This window comes from Myotis myotis, unplaced genomic scaffold (assembly GCF_014108235.1).
Source record: "Myotis myotis isolate mMyoMyo1 unplaced genomic scaffold, mMyoMyo1.p scaffold_m19_p_4, whole genome shotgun sequence".
NCBI lineage: Eukaryota > Metazoa > Chordata > Mammalia > Chiroptera > Vespertilionidae > Myotis > Myotis myotis.
The window spans coordinates 106845883-106866564 of NW_023416346.1; positions in this window are offsets into that span (position 1 = coordinate 106845883).

Genomic DNA, 20682 nt, shown 5'->3' on the forward strand with positions numbered 1-20682 from the left:
GTTGGGGTTGGTGGGCTGGGTTGGGGGTGATGCAATTCCATCTTAAGGGAAATATAGGCTTGCCTGTGATTGCCCTTCTTCAAAATGACTTAGGGAACAGATAGTTCTGTATCAAACATCAGTTACTACAGCCCCTGATTTATGTTATTTGCAACACTTAGCTAGACATAAACATTTTTGAAAAAGTGAATTTAGAAAAATATTTCTCAGGCAAGTCAAGATGGCAGCTGGCAGGATGGCAGTGAGGGAGAATGTAAGTGAGGGAGTGAAAAGGGAGTGGGTGGAAGTGTGTGGTGTGTGTTTCTGTGTGAGTGAGGGACAGTTAGATCCTGCAGGACTTTTGGGGGCTGGAAGACCAGGCTCTCTTAGATAGGGAGCCCCCACTAATGCTGCAAGCAATCGTGGGAAGATGGTGCTGGCATAGAAACCACATCACCTTGAAGGGGAGAGCTGCTGTGGCTAGGATCCCAGCTTCACCATCACCCAGACTGGCTTCAGACACCACCAGGAACCCTAGAGCCACTCTGGCCAAAGACCTGCCACCACAACTGCAGACAAAAGGACACTGGGACTCCAGCCTCCCTGAAGACAGGCTCCTGTGAGTTCCGGAGTGTGCTACCATCCCCCACCAACCTGGCAACACAGCCATGACTCTCAGAGCATGCAATGCTCCTGCTGACTTACCACCGCAGCACAGGCTCTGCATGTCCTGGTGCCTGGGCTCTCCCATGACTCTCAGGGCATGAGACAATCCAGTCAATCTGCCACCATTGCCACAAGCCATCCTGGCACCTGGCTCTCCGGTGACTCTCAGGGTATGTGACCTTCTCACCAACCCTCCACTTCAGCCACAGGCCCCGTGTAACTTGGCACCTGGACTCTTTGGTGATAGCAAAAATGGGGAAACAAAGAAACAACTCCCAAAGGGGGGGGTGGGAATCAGAAAAGGAAATAAATGAAGCAGAATCATGTGATATGTCAGAAAAAGAATTCAGAGTAAGGGCCATCCTATCTAATAAGAGAGAAACATGGTAATTAACCGTAACTTTGCTACCCTTCCCATTGGCTAATCAGCGAGATATGCAAATTAACCGCCAACCAAGATGGTGGCTGGCAGCCAGGCAGCTGAAGCGAACAGGATGCTTGCTTGCTCCAGTGACGGAGGAAGCCAAGGTTCCGTGCCTGCCACTGCCGGCCTCTGAGATTCCACTCTAAGCAACTATGTTGCAATTATAGAACCTAAACAAACCCCAGAAACCTGCTTTCAGCCATCAGAGCAAGAGTGAGCAGGACCGCAACAGTGTTACAATCATAGAACCCGAAAAAACCCAGATACCTGCTTTAAGCAGCCGAGGTCTCAGAGCTGGAGCCGATCCTCAGAGCTAAAGCCGGCTCTCAGCTCCAGTGACAGCCATATAAGGTAAATAAATCCCAGAATAAAAAAAAAAGAAAAAAAGGAGAGGTTGGGAGCTTCAGTCACCCGCCAGCTTGAAAAAGACCCTCAGCCCCTCACCCAGACTGGCCAGGCACCCAAGTGGGGACCCCCACCCTCAAGGGGTGTGACCAGCTGCAAGCCATCATCTCCTCATCCAGGCTGGCCAGGTACCCCAGTGGGGACCCCCACCCTGAAGGGGGTGTGACCAGCTTCAAACAGCCATCATCTCCTCATCCAGGCTGGCCAGGCACCCAAGCAGGACCCCCACCCTTCAGGGCAAACCAGCCAGCCCCCACCCATTCCTCAGGCCTCTATCCTATATAGTAAAAGGGTAATATGCCTCCCAGCACCAGGATCAGCGGAGCCAAGAGGCCTCCCGAACCCAGGATCAGCAGAGCCACGAGGCCTCACGCCTCGGGATCAGCGGACCCGCGAGACCTCCCAGCACTGGGATCAGCTGAGCAGCGAGGGTCTCAGCACTGGGATCAGCTGAGAAGCGAGGCCTCCCAGCACTAGGATCAGCTTAGCCGCGAGGCCTCTTGGCCCCTGGAGCAGTGTGACAGGGGGCAGTGCCCAAACCCCCTGATCACCCTGTGGCTCTGTGTGTGACATGGGGTGGGGCCACAACCTCCCTATCTGCCCTGCTCTGTTAGTGACAGGGAAAGGTGCCCCAACCCCCTGATCTGCCCTGCTCTGTGCCTGATGGGGGGAGCGCCCCATCCCCCTGATTGGCCCTGCTCTGTGTGTGACAGGGTGTGGCACTGCAAACTCCCCATCTACCCTGCCTTGAGTGTGACAGGGGGTGGTTCCCCAAGGCCCCAATTGGCCCTACCCTGAGCGTGACTGGGGGTGGCATCGCAACCTCCCAATCCGCCCTGCTCTGTGCATGACAGGGGGTGGTGCCCCAACTCCCCAATTGGCCCTGCTCTGAGCCCAACCAGGGGCTGCACCTAGGGATTGGGCCTGCCCTCTGCCACCCGGTAGTGGGCCTAAGCCAGCAGGTCTTTATCTCCTGAGGGGTCCCAGACTGTGAGAGGGAACAAGTGGGGCTGAGGGACACTCCCCCACCCCCCCTCAAGTGAACAAATTTTTGTGCACCAGGCCTCTAGTATAGTTCACAAACCAGATAGATGACTAAATCAACAGCTTATGTAAGAATCAGGGGAAATCAAGAATGATATGCCTACAGTAAAAAACATGATGAAAGTTTTCAACAGTAGACTAGAAGAAGCAAATTACCGAATTAATGCGTTAGAAGATAAGGCAGAGAAACATGAGCAATCTGAAGAGCAATTAGAGAAAAAAATTAGAAAGCAGGTGGAGAGCCTAAGGGAGCTATAGGACATCATGAAAAAAGTAACATACATATAATAGGGGTGCCAGAAGGACAAAAGGGGAGCAAGGATTAGAAAACTTATTTGAAGAAATAATGACAGAAAACTTCCCCGATTTGAGGAAGAAAAAGTCACACAAGCACAGGGAGTCCGAAACAAGATGAACCCAAAAAGACCTACACCAAGACATCATAATTACAATGGCAAACATAAACAAAAAAGAGAGAATGTTAAAGGCTGCAAGAGAGAGACAGAGAGTTACCTGCAAAGGATCTCCCATTAGATTAACAAATGATTTCTCAACATAAACACATCAGGCCAGAAGAGAATGGAATGAAGTATACAAAGTGATGCAAAGCAAGGGACTGAATCTAAGAATATTCTATCCAGCAAGACTATAATTCAAAATTGAAGGTGAAATCAGGAGCTTTGCAGACAAAAAAAAAAAAAAAAAAAAAGGCTAAGGAATTCTTTCATTGCCAAGCCAACAATGCAAGAAATGCTAAAGGGACTGTTGTAAAAAGAAGAAATATAAAGGGAAAAAGGAATACTGGCATAAAGAATAAAAATGGCTACAAACAAGTACCTATTAATAATAAACTTAAATGTAAATGGACTGAATGCTCCAATCAAAAGACATACAGTGGATGAGTGGGCAAGAAAACATGACCCATAAATGTGCTATCTACAAGAGACCTACCTCAGAACAAGCCACTGACACAGCCTGAAAGTGAAAGGATGGAAAAATATTTTTCAGGCAAATGGAAATGAAAAAAAGCTGGGATAGCAATACTTATACCCAACAAAATAGACCTAAAGTGAAGGCTATAATACGAAATAAGGAAGGCCACAACATAATACTAATGGCATTGATACAACAAGAGGATATAATTTTGGTAATTATACATGCACCCAATGCAAGAGCAATCAAAAATACATTAAAAAAAAAAAACTTCTGGAAGATATCAAGGGAAAGTTTGACATCAATACAATAATAGTAGGGGACCTTTATACCCCATTGACATCACTGGATAAATCATCTAGACAAAAAAAAAAAAAACAGCAAAGAAACAGCAATCATAAACAACTACCATATACAAAAATAAAGTCAGAATGGATAAAGTACTTAAATGTATGATAGGAAAACATAAAAATCTTAGAAGAATCCATAGACAGGAAAATATCAGACATATGTTCTAGCAATATCTTTACCAATACAGCTTCTAGGGCAGGGGTGGGCAACCTTTTTGTGAGTGCGTGCCAAAACCAGCAAAATCTCTGACTCAAAATTCTTCTGCATGACAACCCTAATTTTTTGAGAACATGTTACGCCCATTTGATATCTCTTAAGGTATATGTATGTGAAGAACCTTGAAGAAATAATAAAATTCATTCGAGCAACAAAAACACAGTATATGATGATGAAAAATACATTTATTTTTTAATGTAAATATGTACACTGATAGTCCTACAGAAAACTTTATGACTCCATTTGATATTATCAGTGGGAATTTTGCTGCTGCATCACTGATGACAGAGATTTTACATCACGTTTATATTTCGTGACCTTCAGAGATATGCACGAGCTACTACTTTTATCCGTCAGGCTACTCCTATTACAAGACTTAACAAAATTCATCACTGAGAACAAAGATTCACAAGCGTATGTGGATGAAAACATGGAGAATAACGCTGTTGAAAAGATTTTTAAACAGAAAAATTTTCTGGAATGGCATTCCAAGTCCTCAATAGTTCATTTTCGACACTTCTCTCTGGTACTCCTGTCTCTAATCGCTTTTTTTCAATGTTTTCCAAGTCAACTCTAAGGTCAATAAATTTCTGCTTCCAAATTGAGCTACTCTGAAATTCAATCAACTGCATTTCAAAGTCAGCCATGTCTATCCATGAAAACATTTGTAAGTTTAGTTCCTCCAGTTTCATGCTGTCTGGAAACTTCATGGATTTTGCTCTCTCTTCCAGTTCTCTGAATTTCTCAAATCTTGAGAAGAACTGCTCAATAGTTGACTCAATGATGTTTAAAAATAGCTTTTGAAGGCTTTATCAGTCTGTTCTGTCATCAGAACAGGGAGGTCTTTGATGTGCCTCTTGAGGTTTGGGAAATTTCTAAATCTCCCATCATCCACATCCCTCTTAAAGACTTCCAGTTTCTTTTCAAAAGCCTTTATGTAACCAAACATAACATCAAGTGTCTTGCCAGTTCCTTGTAATTTAACATTTAAGTCACTCAAATGTTCACAAAAATTGTAAATGGAAGATTATAAGAGAGGGTTTCGCCTGCCAGCAAAAGATACTGGTGTGCCATGTTTGGCACACGTGCCAGGGGTTGCCCACCCCTTTTCTAGGGCAATGCAAACTAATGAAAAATTAAATAAGTGGGACTACATCAAAATAAAAAGCTTCTGTACAGCAAAAGAAACCATCAACAAAACAACAAGAAAGCCCACTGCAAGGGAGGACATATTTGCCAATGTTATATCCGATAAGGGCCTAATCTTCAATATTTATAGGGAACTCATACATCTTAACAAAAGGAAGATAAACAATCCAATAAAAAAATGGGGCAAAGGACTTAAATAGACACTTTTCAAAAGTGGACATACAGACGTCCACGAGACATATGAAAACATGCTCAAAGTCACTAATCATCTGAGAGATGCAAATCAAAACAACAATGAGGTACCATCTCACACCTGTCAGAATGGCTATCATCAACAAATCAACAAACGACTACTGCTGGTGAGGATGTGGAGAAAAAGGAACCCTCTTGCACTGCTGGTGGGAATGCAGACTGGTGCAGCCACTGTGGAAAACAGTATGGAGTTTTCTCAAAAAGTTAAAAATGTAACTCCCATTTGACTCAGTAATCCCACTTCGAGGAAAATATCCCCAAAAATCGGAAACACCAATCAGAAAGAACATATGTACTACCCCTATGTTCATAGCAGCACAATTTACAATAGCTAAGATTTGGAAACAGCCTAAGTGCCCATCAGCAGATGGGTGAATTTAATAGCTGTGGTACCTCTACAAGTACACAATGGAATGCTACGCTGTTGTAAAAAAGAAAGAATTCTTACCATTCACAACAGCATGGATGGACATGGAGAGCATTATGCTAAGCAAAATAAGCCAGTCAGAGAAAGATAAATATCACATGATCTCACTCATTTGTGGAATATAATGAACAACATAAACTGATGAACAAAAATAGATCCAGAGACAGGGAAGCATCGGACAGACCGTCAAACCTCAGAGGGAAGGTGGGGTCGGATGGAGGGGGTAAGATATCAACCAAAGGACTTCGATGCATGCATATAAGCATAACCAGTGCACACAGACACTGGGGGGGGGGCGGGGGTGAGGGCATGTGCTGGGTGTGGGAGTGGCTGGAGAGAGGTAAATGGAGAAAAAGGAGACATATGTAATACCATATATAATACTTTAAACAAAAAAGAATTTAAAAAGAGAGAAAAAGTGAATTTAACTCTGTTAATAATGAGGAAATTACAAAAAGATGATCTTATCTGTGATTGCTGCGACTCATCATATCAACATAAACCACACATACCCATCATGCATAATTGAAGGAGAAATATTAGTAAAAAAAAATTTAAGGATGCTGTCTTAGTCTTTTCTGACTGCTATAACAAACGTATCATTAACTGGGTTGCTTATAAATAACATAAATTAATTTCTCACAGTTCTGGAGACTAGGAAATCCAAGATCCTGGTGCTGGCAGATTTGCTGTCTAGTGCGGGCTTGCTTCTTGATTCATAGATAGCTTTCTTCTCACTGTAACCTCACATGTGAAAAGAGACAAAGGGGCTCTCTGCGGTCTCCAAATGCCATCACATTGGGCTTTAGGATTTAGCATATGAATTTGTTGTGGACACAAACATTTAATCTATAGCAGATGCCATGACATATATTGTTGGCCATTAGAAATTTCTGATTTCTCATTTCATGTTGTACTGTAAGAGCCAGTTGCAAGAAATGGCAATGGGCCTCAGTTGAAGATAATTTTTAGAAGATAAGCCTTAATTTATCATTTTTACTGAATTACATCGTAAGAATTAAATCTTCTTTAGGAACCATGAATCTAGATGGTTCCTAACACATTAATTTTGGGGTATTAGTGGGGAGTAAACTGCAGGTAACCTATGAAGAAAGGAGTATGTTTGGGACCATGTCATGCCAAGGGTAATGTCAAATATAAATGAAAATATGAAGCATATATGGAGAAAAGTCTGGGTCAAAACCAGGAAATTTGGGAGCATATATATCAAGAGAAACAGTGAGACAATGAAATTATGATAAAATGGAAAAAAAATGAGTTTGTTAAATAAGAAATATAAAGAAATAGAGCTAAGAGAGAGGCAAGATCAGATAGGAAAAATAGTTTTTTCATTGGCTCTTTGAATTACTGCTCTGTCAACCTCTGTATTAGTCAACAAAATTCATGGACAATAAAGTTGCTGCCTTTGTCCACAAATCCTTGGGTGAGTCTTTGAGATCCTGCTTAGAGCATCTCTTAAATGCCAAGTTTGGCAATGTATTAGAGTGACAACACCTCTTTCTTTCAAGACACAAAGTTCCTATAGGTCACTGTGCAAGCATTTCTCTAATGGTGATTTGACAACAGTAGTCCCATTATTGACATCCTTTCTAGAGTCATTTGACTTCTTTTTTTGTTATACTTGTAGCTATTTTTTAAAAACATTTATATTGACTTTTGGAGAGAGAGGAAGGGGGAAAGAGAGAGAGAGAGAAATATTGATGTGAAACATTGATCGACTGCTTCCTACATGCCTACAACCTGGGAACAGGACAATGCCCAACCAACTGAGTCACACGGTATTTGTTTTTTATATCCCTTGAGGATGCATTACTTTCCAAAGTGGAGGAAAATTTTTTCTCTAGTACAGTACAGCATCTAGTGGAAATTCTACTGATATAATCCTGAAATGGCCTTGCAAAAAAATCCCCTTTTTTGGGGAAAAAATATACCAAATAAGAAGACATAACATATATATTCAAGGTTATAGTGTTCATATCTTATAGAAGACTTGATCCTCTTGAGGTCCCACTGTTGCCAACTTTAATAATTCTAGGAAGCATTCAAAACAACCAACCAAGACAGCATTTTAAAGTCTTGTTCTTTCTTTCATTCTTTTAATTTTGTTTATTCTTTTGAGAAAATCAGAATGGTTCTCTATTTGAAAATAAGTTCCCATTTAAAGAGCAGTTCTTGGAAAAAATCAGTAAATCCAAAGAATTAGTGGTGTTATCTGGGCAGTTGGCCATTCGCCCTTATGTTATTGAGACTTACATTACATTTGGTGATAACACCAGCTGGTCCATTTTCCCATCTGTCGGGAGCCACTCAAATTATTTCCAAAGAGAAACATTTTGGGATTCCCAAGCGTGGTATGCCAAAAGATAAAATGTGAACTCTAAGTGGAAAACAGGAAGAATTAAAAGTTCCCTGAAGGAACTTTTAAGTCACCAAAAATTAATGAGGTGTGATTAAATTGCTAGTATCCATTTGGGTTTCTAATGAATGAATATTGACCAATCATCATTCTATTCACTGTGTGCTCCTCAGTTTAATAGTGAGTGTCCATCCCTACTCACTGAGATTGCTCAAATTGTAGCCTCAGTCCCATCTTGATTAAGATCTTGACCAAGGCTCGTGACATTAGCCTCATACCCAGGTCTGTCAAATATATTACCTCTCTAATCCTTGTATCTGATGTGACAAGGGTTTGCCTAGCTTTGAAATGCCTACTTTTGAATTCTATAAACGAGTTGGCTTCTGTTGTTTCCTATTTTCCATGCGGGATTTTTTGAAAAATAAGGTTAGTTTGCTTTTTATCAATAAAACCCTCACAGACCTTAACTCTAATCCTTCACAGATGGCTGTTCAACCTCGCTCCTCTTCATATCCAGTCTACCTGAGTCGTTTGGGAAGGGATGCTGAGATACAAGAAGGGATGCTAAGGCAATTTTGGATTCCTGAAGTCTTCTTCAATATTCCATGAAGTGACAGCTTATAGATCCCCTCCAGCAGCCCTTTTTATGGGCAGATATGAAGAAGCTCTGAGGCAGAAGCACCTCACAAAAAGTCAGACAAAAGGACAGACTCGGTTTCCGGTCGCTGCGTCGACTGGGGGCCCGGGTCGGGTTAGCTAACTCAATAAAGGACCTTCTGCTTTTGCATCGGAAAAAAAAAAAAAAAAGGACAACACCTGTATACCTGTATAGTCCCAACCTCTGTTTAACTAGTATGAAGCACATTAGGGCAGTATACAGGATACAGGAGAGTTTCTCCATTGTGTACACTATACTTTATTTCCTGTGTTACCTAATCTTTCTGCTTTCCCACTTGTACAATGGAGATAATATATCTACACATGGGGTTGGGTGAAGAGTAAATTAATTCATACATTTAATACTTAAAACAGGTCTGGCACAAAGAAAGCACTTAACCATTCTTCTTCTTATTATTATTTTTATTATTATCAGCATTAATACTATAATAAAAAGATTAAAATACACAAAAAAATTAACATTGATTAACTATGGATAAGGGAGTAGTGGAGTTATAGGTACATCCTTTAAATTTGTTTTTACTTTCCTAGCTTACTTTCCTTAATAACATTGTTTATATAATCATTGAAAGTTAATAATTGTTATTTTTAAGGTACTAATAATTCTGAGGAGTAACTCACTAAAAGGTGAGTTTTTCTTGGATCCAAGAAGAGTTGTAGATATGATCAAAAGAACCTGAATGATTATTTTAAAGGTATTTAATGTATGAATAATTTCCACATTTTAGAATCTGCAGAAAAGCACACAGGAATGTAAAATCACAAAATCCAAAGACAGACACCATTCTATCTTTGTCATAATATAATTCCAGGATGCTGCTGTAAACCATATGCACCTGGGTTATGTATAGTGGTGACTTGATGGAGGCAGTGCTGCCCCCTCAGGACTTTTTCAGCCCCATTTCCCCGAAAATCTCTCATGCAGGACTATCAGCAAAACTAACACTGTGGTAGAGTCTTCACCCCAAGGGGGAAAATTCTTTATGCTGCCCCTTTATCAGACTTTTTTTGCAATCAACTTTTCTTAATCTCTCTCTCTCTCTCTCTCTCTCTCTCTCTCTCTCTCTCTCTCTCTCTCTCATTCTCCTTTCTTCCCAGTCAAAGCTAAAAGAATAATAACCAGGGAGGAGAGAAGATGGACGCTGAATAGGCACACCTTTCTTGCATCTCCTCCCAGGGTCTCACTGGAAATAAAACTAAAGTGGAGAATATACACCCAGAATTATCAACTGAGGTCACAGGAGACCCAGAGACTTTATACTCCTGATTCCACCTAAAGCTCTTTCAGAAACAGACTTTTGAGTGATTAAGATTGACAGCTGGCTGGCAGATGAAGGTGGGTGGAGGCAGAGTCCAGAGAACCTGGGAAAGTTTGCTGACCCACCCCTGCTTTCTACCCATGTGAGAGTTGATACAAACTCCAGGTATAACTGAGGAGGAGACTTATATCAAGGAAGGACAGAAAACACCTGGAGACCTATAGGAAAGGAGAGGTCAAGAGGGGGGCTGACCCAGCTTCCAGGGGGAGCAGGCCAAACATGAGGATAGAGCTCTTGGCTATGGGAAGGTCTGCTCCCTCAGAAGATAGAAGCCCAAAACCCAGGATTATCTCCACAGCCTGGAGCACCAGAGCGGAGACCAGTGGCCTATGTAATATTCAATGGTGAAAGGTGGCAGCACTACTGGACACCCAGAAGTCTGGAGCCAGTCATGAAGCATAGTAACCTCCATCTTGTATAAAACTGCTGTTTGAATTCTCTTCTATTGTTAGATAGTCCCTTGTTCCACAAACTTTGTCATTTTTAGACAGTCTCTTATTCTATAAAATAACTGTTTTACTTTGAATAATAGAAAAAGATAAAAACTTAACTGCCTGACCTTGCAAGCTAGCCATCTAATGTAATGGACTAATACTGATAATCATTCTCATATTCTTATGCCAAATGTTTGTTCTTTATGTATCCAAGATTACAAACTGTCTATAACAATAACTACACAGAGCCCTTTGTAAAATCTGCAAAGAGCCTGAAAGGTAAAGGGTGTCCCAAGAAGTAATTTTGATAGAAAACACATATTTATAATTAAAAATTGTACATTTTTTATTGATTCATAAAGTATACAGTATAAGGTTATGTATGCAATAGCATATCGGGTAAATGGATTATCATGTCTCGATAGTGAGCGCCATTAAATGTTATTGCTTGAGCAGCCGCATTTTCGAAGAATGGTCCCATGATGCCTCCAGCCCAAAATCCGCGCCAAATAGTGACACATTGTGGATGGCTTGGTTAATCGACAAAATTGTAGCATTTGGGGTTCAGAAAATCCATGAGTGATTGTTGAGAAACAAATGCATCCACAATGTGTCACTGTTTGGTGAGGATTTTGGGCTGGAGGCATCATCGGACCATTCTTCTTCAAAAATGCAGCTGCTCAGGCAATAAAAGTTAATGGTGCTTGCTATCGCTACATGATAATCCATTTACCCGATAGCCTATTGTGTACATAACCCTATACTGTACACTTTATAAATCAATAAAAAATTTACAATTTTTAATTATAAACCTGTGTTTTCTGTCAAAATTACTTCTTGCGTGAATTTTGGGACAGCCTTTATAAATAGAGGGAACTTCCTCTATTTGTTTGCTCAGAGATTTGGAAGAGACACCCCCCTCTGGGCCGCACACAATAAAGGACTCCTAATTAATTGGCTCATTAAGGTGTCTTATATCTCATTCGCTGATTTATGATGCAACATTTGGAGGCCCCCACAAGATAAGAAACAGGTGCCTACCCACACCTAGTCTCGGACGCCTGGGATGGACGGCCTCCCCTGTCTGGCTGCTAGGCCCTGAGGATCTCTAGGGGAGATGCCACCTGATGAAGTTCCAGGGCCTCAGAGACACTTCTCTGTGGTTGTGACAGCCAGACAAGGACCTGGCATGCCCCTGCATTCCTTTGGAGTCATCAGAAAAAACCTGTGGAAGTAAGGGAATTCAAATTCAATTAAGAAATTTTGAGTTCACTTTGCTGTTTGTTTGCTTAGGACTAGCCATTTTGCTACCAAGAAGGGGACTGGATGCAGTCTTACTCCTCCGGTAAGTTCTCACCGAGACATTGGTAGAGAATTTTGTTCTGGGGCGTGGGTGCCAGGAGTGCCCCCATGTCCATTTGGGGAGTTGGGTAGTGTTTCAGTTATCTGCTCAGCTCTCATCCGGGCTAGTCTACTGAGAGAGTGAGAGTATGGATGTTTGTCTGTCTGTCTTGGAATAATTATCGGTTCACTAACTGGTCTGTAAATATGTGAGAGCCTGCGTAGAAGCTAAAGCTACTTTGTGCCTTCTGGCTGTACACATGAGAGTATTTGTTAACTCTTTCTGTTGTTTAATTTGCTTAAAGATAGGGCAAATCCCACTTTAGGGGGAAGCCTATTGTGTATAGTAAGGCTGAATGCTGTGACAAACTGCAAAAGTCTCTAGCAGCTGCTGAGATTAATTTTTCTCAGAGCCTTTTGCTCTCCATCAAGGAGGGAATCAGCCCACTTAAATTTCTGTCTATGTTTGTGTACTAGGGGCTTTTAATTTGCTCTTCCCTGATTTGTGATTTTACTGTATTAGGTTGAAATTTTGGAATTCTGGGGTAGATTTAAAGGTATAAATTCGTAAAGGGTTTAGCCCAGAGAAAACAAAGGCCAGCTAGGTTCCACAATTGCTTGTAAGAAAAGCAAGAGAGAAGTCTTTTCAAGTTAACTGTTTGCAACAAAGTAGTAAATTTCAAGGAACAGAGGACTTATTTACAGTTTTCTTATCTCCCCTCTGGCTGACGGAGGTTTCCAAGAAAAACTAAGTTTGCCTCCAAGCCTGGTAGGGCGGGGCTACTGGGTGCTTCTTGGGATGACTCAGAATGTTTAAGCAGAGAGAAAAGAATGTTAGAGTAAAAAATGTTAAAATGACTGCCGTATTTTTATGACTTTCCTGGGTAAACTGCTTTGTGGGCTGCCTTTTTCAGCCCTGCTAGCAAACAGAATCATGTGGTCCCAGAACCTGTGGCCTGCCTGCCCTTCCTGATAGATTTACAGTGGGTCTCTGTCAGGAACAGCACCCGCACTGACTAGAGGGGGGCTGCCAGTGGAGGTTATCTGCGTGGCCCTGGGCATGAAGCCAGATTTGGCACCAGCAGTCTCCCAAAGGGGGCACTTAAGGGCTAGTGCCAGAGTGGGGGAGGAAGAGAGCTGAAAACTGCTCCAGAGTGGGTGTGAGATAGGTTAGTGGTGGTGGGATTCACTAGGTAGGGTGGTAGGCTCTAAGCCTGATGAGATAGAGGAACCCAAGGCTGGGGGACTGAGGGATGGTTGGGGAGATCAGGACTGGTAAAGGAGGAGGGGGATTAGAGATCCTCCATGGGCTTAGAGTGAAAAAGGAAGGATCTGGGAGGGAGAGTGGCTGTTACAGAGGTTATGTGTCCTTAAGTATAAAAAGCCTGGATGTACAGAATCTCAGACCACTTGACTTGTTTCCCCTACTAGGACAGAGTAAATGGTTAATGCAGAAAGGGGAGGGGGAATTAGCAGGGAGAGCAGGGAGAAATAGGTTTTTGTTGATTTTGCTGGCTACAAACCACTCTGCTGGTGTCCTTGGTTTCTCACTTATCTGAGCTGTGCTGGACTTAAGGCCATAAGTTGCAAGGTGCAGTGAATCTTTCTCTGCCCCGTTTTGTTCTCTTTAACCCTTCCGATTCTAAATTAGACCAATACAATATACTTGAAATTACATAAGGAAGAATACAGAAGTTTTTACTAGACACGTTTTAATTTACTTGTTCTTAGTTTTTATTACAGAAGGAAGGTCCCTTATACTTTGTTGAAGTTATATTTTCTTAAAAGTAAAAGTACATTTAAAGTGTATTCATAAATGTTAATCTAAGAATGAGGAATTACTAAGTAGAAGGTCTGAGGCATGGTTATGAATTTTTAAAGGACATAGAAAAGAAGGTTTAAAGGCTAATTTGAAAATGTGAAATTTATAAAGGTTGAGTATATAATAATAAAAAAAGAGAAATGTTAAAAGGAAAACCAACTAGTGTTATCATAATCATATATTCATGAGCCCTGTCTACCCTGGTTATATATCTTGTATGTCTTGTTTGGCTTGCCGTTTTCAGTTATTTATTAGGACCCTCCTAGAGGACATAACCTGTTCTTTCCCTTCCTCGCTCACTCCTGATACTGATAGCATCTGTAACTGGATTAAATATCTTTTCTTTCAGGAGGCCCTCCAGGCTTTCAGTCCACAAAAAATTTCCTACACATCCTTGTTATCCTCTGCCTTCTTTTCCAGGCTGACTAAGAGTCATTTTTCTGCATAGGTTGGACCTCAGCCTCCGGGAGGGAGGACTACTACAGCAGTAGTCTGTAGTTTTCTCCAAAACTCCCACTTTTTCTATTTCTCCCCTCTATAGGAATTGTCTTCCTCTGACTCACAATAGGAAAGGGAGACAAGCAAAGGGCCCTGGGATCTGTGAAAGTGGCCAGGGATGAAGCTGGTAAAGTTTCCCATTTGCAAATGTGCTGAAAGGGTTCAGGACTACAAGAGCAGCTGCCAGTTCCTGTTGCTGCTGGGAGAGGAGGGGATGATGTCCCCTTCCAGTACCTTGAACTCTCCCAGAGAAGCTGAAAGATTTAACACCTTAGACTAAGGGGTGGGCCAAGACACCTGGTTGGGTCGGGGGGGAGCAGATGCCCTGTTCTTACTTACAGAGAAGCCTGTGGGAAAGGTCAAGGTCCCTACCAGGAAAGAGGACAGGTGAGAAGGCAAGAGCCTGATGCCCAAGCCATCACCAGAGCACTTTGCTATGTGCAAACTTGTCTCTCCCTGCAGCCCTGGCTGTGTTTGACTCGCCACTAGGAACCAAGCAGTAAAACACACCCAAAATGTACTGCAATTGGAGAAAAAAATGAAAAGACAGGAGGAGAGCCTAAGGGAGCTTTGGGACAACATGAAACGAAACAACATACGAATAATAGGGGTACCAGAACAACAGAAGGATGAACAAGGATTAGAAAACCTATTAGAAGAAATAATATCAGAAAACTTCCCTGAGGTGGGGAAGAAAAAAGTCACACAAGGCCAGAGAGTCCCAAACAAGGTGAACCCGAAAAGACCCACACCAAGACACATCATAATTACCATGGCAAATGTTCAGGACAAAGAGAGAATCTTACAGGCTGCAAGAGAGAGACGGAAAGTTACATACAAGGGATCTCCCGTTAGATTGTCAAATGACTTCTCAACAGAAACACATCAGGCCAGAAAAGAATGGACGGAAATTTACAAAGTGATGCAAAGCAAAGGACTGAATCCAAGAATACTCTATCCAACAAGGCTATCATTCAAACTTGAAGGGGAAATAAGAAGCTTCACAGACAAAAAAAGGCTAAGGGAGTTTATCACCACCAAGCCAGCAATGCAAGGAATGCTAAAGGGACTGGTTTAAAATTAAGAAATAAAAAGCTCAGAAAGAAAACAGCCACACAAAAACAGAAATGGCTACAAACAAATACCTTTCAATAATAACTTTAAACGTAAACGGACTAAATGCTCCAAACAAAGGACATCGAGTGGCTGAATGGATAAAAAAACATGACCCATACATCTGCTGTCTACAAGAAACCCACCTCATTAGAAGGGACTCACACAGACTGAAAGTGAAAGGATGGAAAAATATCTTTCAGGCAAATGGAAAGGAAAAGAAAGCTGGGGTAGCAATACTTATATCGGACAAAATAGACCTCAAAGTGAAGGCCATAACAAGAGATAAGGAAGGCCACTTCATAATACTAAAGGGATCAATACAACAAGAAGATATAACCCTGGTAAACATATATGCACCCAATGCAGGAGCACCCAAATTCATAAAAAAGCTCCTGGAAGATATCAAAGGAGAGATCGACAACAATACAATCATAGTAGGGGACTTTAATACACCACTGACAGCACTGGATAAGTCCTCTAGACAAACAATCAGCAAAGATACAGCAATCCTAAATGACTCAATAGATCAGATGGACTTAATAGACATCTTCAGAACACTTCACCCGAAAGCCAGGGAATATACATTCTACTCAAATGCTCATAAGACATATTCAAAAATAGACCATATATTGGGTCACAAGCAAAGTATCCCCAAATTCAAGAAAATTGAAATCATAAAAAGCGTCTTCGCAGACCACGATGGCATAATATTAGAAATAAACTACAATAAAAACAACCCAAAATACTCAAACACCTGGAAGCTGAATAGCATGCTATTAAATATTGATTGGGTTACCAATGAAATCAAAGAAGAAATTCGAAACATCCTGGAAACTAATGACAATGAAAACACAACAATCCAAAACCTATGGGACACAATGAAAGCAGTCCTGAGAGGGAAGTTTATAGCTCTACAGGCCTATCTCAAAAAACAAGAAAAAATGGTAGTAAATCATCTAACTCTACAACTCAAAGAATTAGAAAGAGAGCAACAAGAAAACCCCAGAGTGAGCAGAAGGAAGGAGATAATAAAGATTAGAGCAGAAATAAATGACATAGAGACCAAAAAAACAATACAGAAAATCAATGAAACCAAGAGCTGGTTCTTTGAAAGGATAAACAAGATTGACAAACCTCTAGCCAGACTCACCAAGAAGCAAAGAGAGAGGACCCAAATAAACAAAATCAGAAACGATAGAGGCGAAATAACAACAGACCCCACAGAAATACAAATGATTGTTAAAAAATACTATGGACAGCTCTACTCCAACAAACTAGACAACATGGAGGAAATGGACAAATTCCTAGAAAAATACAACATTCCAAAACTCAATCAGGAAGAATCTAAAAATCTCAACAGGCCAATAACTATGGAAGAAATTGAAGCAGTCATCAAAAAGCTTCCAGCAAACAAAAGCCCAGGACCAGACGGCTTCACAGGGGAGTTTTACCAAACATTCAAGGAAGAACTAAAACCTATCCTCCTCAGACTACTACAAAAAATTCAAGAGGAAGGAACACTTCCAAGCTCATTCTATGAAGCCAGCATCACCCTAATACCAAAACCAGGTAAAGACAACACAATGAAAGAGAATTACAGGCCAATATCCCTCATGAACATAGATGCCAAAATCCTCAACAAAATCGTAGCAAATCGGATCCAGCAGTACATCAGAAAGATCATACACCATGACCAAGTAGGATTTATCCCAGGGATGCAAGGATGGTACAATATCCGCAAATCAATAAACGTGATACATCACATAAACAAATTGAAAGAAAAAAACCACATGGTCATATCAATTGATGCAGAAAAAGCATTTGACAAAATTCAACACCCATTTTTGATAAAAGCTCTCAGCAAGGTGGGAGTAGAAGGATCATACCTCAACATAATAAAAGCCATATATGACAGGCCCACAGCCAACATCATACTCAATGGACAAAAACTAACACCATTTCCCCTAAGAACAGGAACAAGACAGGGATGCCCCCTCTCACCACTCCTGTTCAACATAGTACTGGAAGTGTTAGCCATTGCAATTCGGCAAGAAGAAGAAATAAAAGGCATCCAAATTGGAAAAGAGGAAGTAAAACTGTCCTTATTTGCAGACGACATGATATTATACATACAAAAGCCTAGAGACTCCATCAAAAAGCTACTGGACTTAATACATGAATTTGGCAATGTAGCAGGATACAAAATTAACCCCAAGAAATCCGAGGCATTTCTATACACCAATAGTGAACTTTCAGAAAGAGAGATTATAAAAACAATCCCGTTTACCATCGCACCAAAAAAATTAAGCTACCTAGGAATAAACTTAACTAAAGAGGTAAAAGACCTCTACTCAGGAAACTAAGGGACGTTGAAAAAAAGATATAGAGGAAGACATAAACAGATGGAAGAACATACCATGTTCATGGATTGGTAGAATCAACATCATTAAAATGTCCATACTACCCAAAGCAATCTATAAATTCAACGCACTTCCCATTAAAATACCAACGGCATACTTCAGAGATCTAGAACGAACTCTCCAAAAATTCATCTGGAATAAAAAAAGACCCCGAATAGCTGCAGAAATCCTGAAAAAGACCAAAGTAGTTGGGATCTCAATACCAGATATCAAGTTGTATTACAAAGCCACTGTTCTCAAAACTGCCTGGTACTGGCACAAGAATAGGCATATAGATCAATGGAATAGAATAGAGAGCCCAGAAATCGGCCCGAACCAATATGCTCAATTAATATTTGACAAAGGAGGCAAGAACATACAATGGAGCCAAGATAGTCTCTTCAATAAATGGTGTTGGGAAAATTGGACAGATATATGCAAGAAAATGAAACTAGACCACCAACTTACACCATACACAAAAATAAACTCAAAATGGATAAAGGACTTAAATGTACGACAGGAAACCATAAAAATTCTAGAAGAATCCAAAGGCAACAAAATCTCAGACATATGCCGAAGCAATTTCTTCACTGATACAGCTCCTAGGGCACTTGAAATGAAAGAGAAAATGAACAAATGGGACTACATCAAAATAAAAAGCTTCTGCACAGCAAAAGAAACCATCAACAAAACAACAAGAAAACCCACTGTGTGGGAAAACATATTTGCCAATGTCATATCTGATAAGGGCCTAATCTCCAAAATTTATAGGGAACTCATACAACTTAACAAAAGGAAGATAAACAATCCAATCAAAAAATGGGCAAAGGACCTAAATAGACACCTTTCAAAAGAGGACATTCAGAAAGCCAAGAGACGTATGAAAACATGCTCAAAGTCACTAATCATCTGAGAGATGCAAATCAAAACAACAATGAGGTACCATCTCACACCTGTCAGACTGGCTATCATCAACAAATCAACAAACGACAAGTGCTGGAGAGGATGTGGAGAAAAAGGAACACTTGTGCACTGCTGGTGGGAATGCAGACTGGTGCAGCCACTATGGAAGACAGTATGGAGTTTCCTTAAAAAACTGAAAATGGAACTCCCATTTGACCCTGTGATCCCACTTCTAGGAATATATCCCAAGAAACCAGAAACACCAATCAGAAAGGATATATGCACCCCTATGTTCATAGCAGCACAATTCACCATAGCTAAGATCTGGAAACAGCCTAAGTGCCCATCAGTAGATGAATGGATTAGAAAACTGTGGTACATCTACACGATGGAATACTATGCTGCTCTAAAAAGGAAGGAACTCTTACCATTTGCAACGTCATGGATGGAACTGGAGAGCATTATGCTAAGTGAAATAAGCCAGTCAATGAAGGAAAAATACCACATGATCTCACTCATTCATGGATAATAGAGACCATTATAAACTTTTGAACAATAATAGATACAGAGGCAGAGCTGCCTCAAACAGATTGTCAAACTGCAGCAGTAAGGCCGGGGAGGGTTGGGGGGCAGGAGGTAAGGGGGTAAGAGATCAACTAAAGGACTTGTATGCATGCATATAAGCATAACCAGTGGACATAAGACATTGGGGGATAGGGGAGGCTAGGGGACTGTCTAGGGCGGGGGGATAAAATGGACACATATGTAATACCCTTTGTAATACCTTAAGCAATAAAAAAAAATAAAATAAAATAATAAAAAAAAAGAGAGACAGGGATGGCAGGGCCCTGTAACTGATAAACAGGGTTAACAGGAGAGGGTAAAGGGAAGACATTTTCCATAGACCGGAAAGCCTTCAGGATTTTCAGAGGCTCCTAGAGAGGAGGGGTCTGACTGAGGGACTAGCCAAGACCCCATTAGGTTAGGAGGATTCGAGGCTGCATATTGAACTTATAGACTACCGAGGTCCAAGCCCAGTTGTATAGGGGTTAAGCTGCCTGTGTATAGCAAAACAACTTTCTCCCATGCCAGAATACATTTTAGGGAAATTGGACAGACTGTGTTTGTGGTTAGAAAGAAGAACCAGCCACCACATACAGCCCTGATAGTGGCCTGCAGAAAACTGTATAATAGACTTAGATAATGCCTGTGTCTTCATGGACATGAGTCTAGAGAGACAAGGACAGGTTTGCTTTGTGTGGGAAGGTCAAGAATAGACTTTAGTCACCTTCCTAAGATATTTGTATAGACCTACTATGTGTCATGTTTGGTAGCAGAAGATTTAGCTGCCAGAAGCGGCCGCAGTGCCAATGTTATACTTCATTATGTAAATATATTATATTAACCTTTAATTCTCTTGCAGATTTAAATGCAGTTGCCAAAAGGGCAGGTGCCCAAATGGGTAAAGAAAAATACCCATCGTGTTTTGGTCTTTATTGAGAGATAGTATACTGCCTTACAGGCCTGTGTGACCATGCCCATGTCAGGAGTGGCACAAACCTCAACTTTAGGAAAGTGAGGGAGGCCTGTATAGAGCAGAGGGGAGTGGTAAGTACCAGCCCTCTGTCACAGGTATTACAGACCCTGTGAGGTCCTGTGACATATGAGACCCTATGAAAGGATAAAGCTCATATGGAGGAGCTACTCCCTTAGTCTATTCTGAGAGGTCATGTCACATCTCCCAGAGATCATATGTAGTTTAAGGGCAAGTCAAGTAGGGGGAACCCTACTGCAGGGACAGCTATGACTATCTATTTGAGTGTAAACACATTTCAAATTTCTTCTTGCCATTTAAAGACAGTCACTGTTTTGTTATAATACATTTAGAAAAATATTACTCCAAAGAATCCATAAAAAGGACTTACAAGGAAAATCAGAAGATCTTAAAG